This window comes from Myotis davidii, unplaced genomic scaffold, assembly GCF_000327345.1.
Source record: "Myotis davidii unplaced genomic scaffold, ASM32734v1 scaffold431, whole genome shotgun sequence".
Lineage (NCBI taxonomy): Eukaryota > Metazoa > Chordata > Mammalia > Chiroptera > Vespertilionidae > Myotis > Myotis davidii.
In genome coordinates, this window is record NW_006282878.1 from 248,438 (window position 1) to 255,168 (window position 6,731).

Here is a 6,731-nt window from a genome sequence, read left to right on the forward strand (position 1 = left end):
TCGCTCTGTGGGCGGGGTTTCCCGCTGGGGGTGGGCAGGGGCCATGCATGTGCACAGTAGCCGGAGCCTGCCAGAACCTACACGCGGTTCTGTGAGAGTAGGTGGTGATGCGGTACCGCACAGCGATGGCCACCGTAGCACCAGGGCCCAGTGGAAGCTGCGCTCCGCCTGTGACTGAAATGGACGCGGTCTGGCCCCGCCTCCCCAGCTACTAAGTGGCAGCACTGGAGCTCCGCCCCACTCCTCTAGGGGTGTCCGTACCCCTGCCATCATCCCTCGGAGTGTCCATGGAAAACAAAAGTAGATGGACTGTGCTTTGTTTTTGTTTTTTCCAAATGACGTCAGGTTCCCCTGTGAAAGTGCTTTCCCGGGCCGTTCCCCCTCGTGCCACACGGGTCCCTGCCTTCAGCCAGTGGCCAGTGCCGCAGAGCTAAAAGGAGGGCTTCCTAAGGTGACACGACCCCACCTGTGTCTCCCTCAGTTCGCTCTGCTGGTTAGAGACGTTCTGAGACACCGCAGGTGCCTTGCGTACCACTGGAGTAGCCTGGTTGAGGAAGGCGCTGATGACAGCCTGGGGGCGGCCTGGACCTCCGAGCACTGCCCCCCTGACCCTGCCATGTGGGAGGGCCGTTCTTCCATCTCAGCTGACCTGTGGGTGCCCGAGAGGAGGCACTGCTGCTGCGGTGTCATCTCCAGCCGGAGGAACCCAGTCACTGCCAAGCAAACGTCATGTCTCATGTCTCATGTCTTCCTTTCCTTCCCCAGCTTTGCCTTCTCGAACTTCTACCCTTTTCCGAGACGGCTGGCAAGAGGAGATCGGATTAGATTCCAACGCCAGGGGGCTGGGTCCAGGTGAGCCGCGCTTGAGTTCTCGCCTCACAGTGCCACACCCTTCCTTGGAGTGAGCGCGTCCTTCCTCCTCCTGCCACGCGTGGTCCACCCACACGGCCACAGCACCCTTTGTGCTCGCTGAAAATGCACACACACTTCGGGTGGGTCCCGTGTTCTCCAGACATCCTCCGTGGCCTCATGCCATCCTTTCGGTGTCCCCACTCTTCCCAGCACTCGACCACCCCTTCAGGCCTCCTCTTTCTCCCTTATTGGGCAATTAAAGGAGCATGAGGGAAGTCATTATTCACCAGTAAGCACGGCCACCCCTGTGGGAAAGGAAGTGCGCCCCTGGAGCTCAGTGTGTTAAGTAATGAAAGACATTGAACAAGTGATGGTGAGACACATGCATTCACTGCAGGCAGTTACCTTAATCTGGAAGAGGCCACATAGAGTCTTTCTGAGGAAACCAGGCACATGGAAGTTGAGCCCTGAAGGGTAGTGGATGGTCCCGTGGGAAGAGTAGTGTTGGGAGAGGAGACGTGGATGCTCCTAAGGGAACGAGAGGGGAGCCAAAAGTCCAGGACTCTGGGTCAGCGTTGGATTGAGGTGGGGAACAGGTAAGCACATGACTTCATCTGAAGCACACGGGAAGCCACGGAGACCTTTTAACCGTGGAAGTAACACGATAATCAGGTTTTTGTTTTTAAAATGTCGTCTGGTTCAGAAGGGGAAGGTTGAAACAGTGGGTGCCAGGAGACCACCCTCAGGTCTGAGTGAAAGATGGTGGCTTGGATTTAGGGTCACGGCAGAGGGTAAGTGAGAGTAGGTGGTGATGCGGTACTCAGAGAGACTCAGCAGGGCCGTCCCCTTTGTTCACGGCCTGCTGACTGACAGACCAGACGTAGGGAATCATGTTGCCTGGGGACGTGAACAGCGCAGCTGCTCATTCTACCAGCAAACCTAGGTACTGGGCCTGGTCTGGGCAGGGTCATGCTAGACTTTGGGTCTCCAGAAGTGAGTGACATAATCCTTGGCCTCGGTGTCCCCTGAATGAGAACTCCAGTTAAATGCAGAGTAAGACAGCATGCTTGCCAAGGTGGGTGGCCATGCTAGTGTACCACCCGGGGACAGGCTAACGTGCTGCTTGAAGCGGGCCCTGGGGGTGGGTGGGTTTACGCCCGGCCTGGATGAAAGCTCCCCAGCTGGGAAAACAGCTTGCTCAGTGTTGGTTCACTGATTTATGGTGGGAGGTCACTATAGCAGAGACACAAATACTCAAAAGGGTGTGATCAGCAGATTCTCTCCCTGGAGGCAGACCTTCATGGGAGGTGAAACCATCATGAGAAGGGTGCTGGGTGCATACAGAATCAGAGTAAGAGCACGTGGACACGCTCTAAGAGCCCTGGCCTGCACGGGGGCGGGGCCCATCTGGTGCCGTAAGCTCTTGCTGGGGTTACCGTGATACCAGGGGCCCCACCTCCTGCCCCCACCCTCCCCGATCCATTCACAGTAAGTCTGACCCAGGAAACACCTCGAGCGGACAACAATAAGGAAGCTTGGCTGCAACGTGGTAAGTGGTAGAGGTGTGAGCCGGGGGTGATGTGTCGACTATCAGAGGAGCCGCCTCACGGACCGGAGCGGGAGGCTGTGGCTGGTCTGGTAGGGTAGTGGTCATTCCTGACTTGCTCACATCCCCACATAAGATCCTTACCTCAACAGCCCCTTGTCCATATGTACCTGTTAGCTGGACCAGATGGGACACACAGCCTAGAGCAGTGGTTTTCACAATACACAGCTCCTAAGGTGCTTGTTGGAACCACAGACCCACATTGTCACAGCTGGAAAGGAGGCGCGATTTTCCCAAGTGCCAAAGGCATCCCACATGTGAGGGCCACACCTGAAACCTACCTTCTATGTATGTAAAAGATTAAGCAAACATGACATGCACTGACCACCAGGAGGCAGATGCTCCAACCAGTAGCTATGATGTGCACTGACCACCAGGGGGCAGATGCAGACCGGTAGCTATGATGGCCACTGACCACCAGGGGGCAGATGCAGACCGGTAGCTATGATGGCCACTGACCACCAGGGGGCAGATGCTCAGACCAGTAGCTATGGTGTGCACTGACCACCAGGGGGCAGATGCAGACTGGTAGCTATGATGCACCCTGACCACCAGGGGGCAGATGCTCAGACCAGTAGCTATGGTGTGCACTGACCACCAGGGGGCAGATGCAGACCGGTAGCTATGGTGTGCACTGACCACCAGGGCGCAGATGCTGAACGCAGGAGTTGCGGAGCTGCAGTGACTTGGCAGCTGCGGTCCTAGGGTGACACACCTGGAATCAGAGAGGAGGAAGCTCAATTCTGGGGCGCATCACCCAAGAAACACCCTCTCACAATCTGGGACCCTTTAGGGGATGTCAGAGCCAGTTTCAGCCCGATCCCTGCAGGCCAACCGAGGGACCCCACTGGTGCACAAATCCGTGCACCAGGTCTCTAGTATATTAATGTTGATCAATAACACCCCAATCAATTTGCTAAGTAAGATGGAAATTTAAAAATAAATAGAAATTTTAAGTGTTCATTCTAAAAAAATAAAAGCCTTTTCCTGCTCCTAGATGATAAAAATTAATATTTAATTTTTATTTTAGAATTAGCATTTTTATATATGGTATGATCTTCCCCCTCAAGTTAATGATTGGCTAGTATTCCTATTCCTACTTATTGAAATAATATACACATTCCTTACTATGTTCCAATGCCACTTTCATAGACTACTACATACTCAACTTTGTATAGTAAACTCATTATGATTCTTAAATCAGTCTTTCTGTTATAAATTGCAAGTGGTTTTCTTTTGTTATTTTTTTTCCTTTGGCTTTGATGGTATAGACAAGACCATCACTTCTTATTTTTATGTCATCTTTCTGCCTTTAGGCATCATACTGTAAAAGAACTTTCATACCCCAAGATTACATCAAACTATTTCTTGATGATGGAAAAAATAAAAGAATTCCATGGTTAGATGCATTTGTAAAACACTAAACTTTATACCCCTTTCTTGAAGAATCAAGATGTATTACTACTCACTGTTTACAGTGATTTATGACATATACCTGCTCTAGAAGAGTGTCAAAAACACAAAATATATATATTTCTTAAATTTTGTGTTTGGCTTGTTGGCCTTTTGACGTACAAATTCTCAAAATATTGATCTAAATGGAATTTTTCCCTGTTACCTTAGAGCCACTGCCCAGTTCCCATTAGTATTCTTTGAAATTCCATTAGATGATACACATTAATTTGGGGGAGGATTTAGAACTTGAGTGTCCTGGATCCATACATCTTCCAGGACTATCCTGTGTCTCTTACTGCAGTATAATTTGTAACTTTATGTAGGTGCTATTTTTTATATTGGAGTTCTTCCCGCTTAAAAAAAGTATTGTTGATATATATTTAAGAAGTCTGTTATAAATTATTTCCTTATGAAATTATAACGTCTTTCTATTGATTCACAAGAGAATGATAATTTTACACCTTTTTTTATGCCTCAGATTTGTTTTTCTTGTCATTAGCTAGAACTCTAGAGCAGCGGTTCTCAACCTGTGGGTCGCGACCCTTTTGGTGGTCGAACAACCCTTTGACGGGGTCGCCTAAGACCATCAGAAAACACATATATAATTACATATTGTTTTTGTGATTAATCACTATGTTTTAATTATGTTTAATTTGTAAGTGAAACATTACGATTCCTAACAGTAGCAACATTACAGTTATGAAGTAGCAACGAAAATAATTTTATGGTTGGGTCACAACATGAGGAACTGTATTTAAAGGGCCAGAAGGTTGAGAAGCACTGTTCTTAGAGTGATGTTCAGTAATGATAGTGTTTAGACTTTTACTTCTGTTTTCATTAAGTGAATGGTCTTTGGTTTGTTAGTGCTAATCTTTGCCTTGGGTTTTTGAATTCTGGTTTCATAGAGAAAATCTGAAGGTTTTCTGTTTATTTTTCCTGGTTGGCTTATATGACACTGCATTCGGTCTTTCCTTGAAGGTGATCTAAGAGGCCTCACCCCTAATGATCGCCGAGTCAACAGCCATTTGGAGAATGGATCACGGACACTATTTTTACCTTTCTTCTGTGTTCATTTGTCATGTGTTTCTTTCTGTGAAATGACTGCAGGTCCCTGGCATTTTGACTGTTCCTGTGCGTAGTGGCTTGTTCAGAAGTTGCAGAAAGGATCTGTTCCAACAGGTGATTTGCGAACCTGAGCGTGTCCTGCTGTCCCTGAGGTTGGACTGGATCCTGTCGGGGACCCAGGTTTTCTCTCCGGCAGGCGTGGGCTCTGTGTACTCCCTCCCTCCTTCCCTCCCGGGCAGGTGTCGGCTCTGTGCTCTCCCCTCCCTTCCGTGGAGGCCTATTGGCTTCTGAGGCCCCTGCCCTTGCCCGAGGCCGTCCCCCTGAGCCGGGTCCTGGGTAAAATTGTGCTTTTGTCCCAAAGATCACTCCAGTGCTCAGAGCCAGGCCATTTGCCTGCCCCCTGCTTGAAAGCGCCAGCTCAGCAGTGGTATCTAGTGCCCTTCTCCACGGTCACTCTTGCTGCTGAGGAGGCCAGGGCAGCCGGGTGGCGCCACAGCTCCAGGGGGACCATGGAGGACAGTTTCAGTGGGAGCAGAGTGCAGCCATCACAGCGGGAGAGCATGGGGCCATTTACTGCTTTTATTCCCAAACGATAAAGTCTATTTTGAAACTCTAAATAATTGAAACATATTAATATGTCTTTAGACATATTAAAACAAAATAATTTTTTTAAATACATTTTTTAATTGATTTCAGAGGGAGAGAGAGAAGCATCAATGATGACAGAATCATGGATCGGCTGCCTCCTGCACGCCCCACACTGGGGATCGAGCCGGAAACCTGGGCATTTTCCCTGACCAGGAATCGAACTGTGACCTCCTGGTTCATAGTCAATGTTCAGCCACTGAGCCACACCAGCCGGGCAACTTCTGAACATGTGGCTTCCTTTCAAAACAGAAGAACTAGTGCTGTGTGTGGTTTTCTTTTCTGCGAGGAAAGCCCGTATGTTCACGCAGCCCCTCAAACCGAGATTTTTCTCATGTATCGCCTACTTCACACCAGTGTGGCCAACTATAATGAAAGGCTGCATGGTAAAACCTAGATGTAGGTAAAATGGTGTGAAGTGAAGGGAAATGTGTGGCCTCAATTGGTTACGTGAGGGGAAAATAAAGGGAAAGGAAAGGTGCCCAGGGGAGTGGTGGTGGCACTTGCCCGAGACTGGGTTTGGGGACAGACAGGTACCCTCTCAAGGGAGGGGTCTTGGGCACACCTGCCACCTCAAACTCTGTGCAGCTGCTCAGCCCCACAGAACTTCCCATGACCACCGGGGTGTGACGTCCTGTTCAGGATGGAGCCCCTGGCACTGGAGATGCAGCTGGTGTGATGAGGCGCTGGACTTTCCCTTTCATTGCATTTAGTTTAGCCATCAGGCCCCAGCAGCACAGTGGTCGTGGAGGGGAACATGGCGCCTGCACTCCCCGGAGCTGAGCGCTGACATGCCATGCAGCCTCTGCTTTCCATGGCGTCTGCAGCCTTCATTACGTGGCGGGGAGAAATGCTCAGAAATGGCCGGATTGGCCCCCATCCCCTAGTGCCTGTCCATGTTTGCTCAGAAAGTTGCCACCCAGATTTAGTGACGGCTGGCATCTTGGAATGTCCCTGGGCTGAGCATTGGGTAGTGACTTTTGTAAGCCTTATTTCAGAGAGGAGGGGAGAGGGAGAGAGAGAAACATCAATGATGAGAGGGAATCATCGATTGACTCCCTCCTGCACGCCCCCTACTGGGGATCAAGCCCACAACCCCTGCATGTGC

At 50.0% G+C, this 6,731-nt stretch overlaps 1 protein-coding gene across 6 annotated transcripts in view; it reads left to right on the forward strand.

The window, feature by feature from the left end:
* Positions 1–66: 66 nt before the first annotated feature.
* Positions 67–6,731, forward strand: part of PEG3 (paternally expressed 3) — a 22,270-nt gene continuing 15,605 nt past the window's right edge. For 5 of the 6 annotated variants that reach the window (XM_015561739.1, XM_015561747.1, XM_006753301.2 and 2 more), the window contains exons 1-2: positions 67–852; positions 5,021–5,092. The gene's annotated coding sequence lies outside the window, so the exon portion shown is untranslated. Of the gene's footprint in view, positions 853–5,020; positions 5,093–6,731 lie in introns of those variants that run through there. The other variant, XM_015561757.1, reaches the window with a different exon arrangement.